The sequence below is a fragment of the Poecilia latipinna genome, unplaced genomic scaffold (genome assembly GCF_001443285.1).
Source record: "Poecilia latipinna isolate Pla-1442-1.1 unplaced genomic scaffold, P_latipinna-1.0 Scaffold940, whole genome shotgun sequence".
Classification (NCBI taxonomy): domain Eukaryota; kingdom Metazoa; phylum Chordata; class Actinopteri; order Cyprinodontiformes; family Poeciliidae; genus Poecilia; species Poecilia latipinna.
In genome coordinates this window covers 159,686-160,983 of record NW_015113556.1, presented here as the reverse complement: position 1 = coordinate 160,983, position 1,298 = coordinate 159,686, and the positions used below count along the sequence as shown (strand labels likewise).

Genomic DNA, 1,298 nt, shown 5'->3' with positions numbered 1-1,298 from the left:
CACTCACAATATCAAGTTAAGGACATTAAGCTCAAGCTCTGCAAACTGTCAGTTGCATCAAAATGAACATTTGCCTGAATAACACACACACAAAAAAAAACTTCCTAAGGTCAGGAAGACTGGACACCTGAGTTCAGCAGCAGATTCACAAGTGAATGTAGTTCCAGACTTTGACTGGGCCATTCTAACAAATGGATATATTTTTTTGATTTTAGCTTTTTCAAATTTGTAGCTCCGGCTGTATGTTTAGGCTTATTTTTGTGCTAAAAGGTAATTTTTTTTGTATCAAGTCATCTTCTGCAGACAGAAGATGACTTGACACAAAGATGGTGGGTTTTCTTCTACAGCTGCAGTATATTGAGATCCATCAGTCTTCCCCTAAAATCTGATCAGTTTTCAAGTCAGTGCCACAAAAGAAAAGAAAAAAAAAGAGCTGTGGACAACTTGTATTAATTCTGCTTCATACAAAGCATTTCGGATACATGATAACATCTGCGATCACGATGCTGCATCTTACCTTGGGCAAATTTTAAAAAGGAACAGTTTATGCCTCTTTTCCTTCCACTTTCTTTTAAACAATCTTGGTCTTTATGATGCTGTTTGTTCCCTAAATATACTGAGATTAAATATCACGCAGGTGAACTCTGTTTACGAAGTCGGCAAATTGGAAAACAGGAAGCTACACTCAGTAGTAGTTCAAATAAAACAGACTCCAGGTCGGGGGTCGCAATGTGACCAAATTTGAAAATCTGCAACGGGTGTGAATACTTTTATGAGGCAGTATATCTGTTTTTCAATGTGGTCAGTGGGGGATCCTGAAGGGAAGTCAGGATTAAAATGTTGAGATTGTGAAATGCAAAAATTTTAAGGCGAAAAGGAGAAAATCTGTTAACGGTTTATTTGGTGAGGTGTGTAAAAGACTGACGTGACACTGTCATAAACATGACATACCACCTGTTATAAACACGAAGGAGTCTTCATGAATGTTTATAACTGTTGTCATGAAGTGTGACTCAGTAAATAATGACACTTTTAAAGCAAAGTTGCACCAAATGTTGCATTAAAAGTCCTCTAAAAGTGTCAACTTTGCACTAAAAGGGTAATTATTTACCAAATGACACTTCATGACAACAGTCACAGACATTCACAAAGACTCCTTCGTGTTCATAACAGCTGTGCACACCCCTTCAAATAAAGCGTTACCAAAAATCTGTGTGATGGTTTATTTATGAGGAAATTCTCACACAAACGCAGTGACATGAGATGGTTTCAGAATGTAGAGAGAAGTAATTTCCAGA

The 1,298-nt window shown here is 37.2% G+C and overlaps 1 long non-coding RNA gene across 1 annotated transcript in view; it reads right to left on the bottom strand.

Moving 5' to 3' along the window:
- Positions 1 to 1,076: 1,076 nt before the first annotated feature.
- Positions 1,077 to 1,298, bottom strand: part of LOC106957826 (uncharacterized) — a 3,263-nt gene continuing 3,041 nt past the window's right edge. Inside the window, exon 2 of the long non-coding RNA XR_001427035.1 lies at positions 1,077 to 1,173. This is a non-coding gene — a long non-coding RNA (uncharacterized LOC106957826). The remainder of the gene's footprint in view (positions 1,174 to 1,298) is intronic.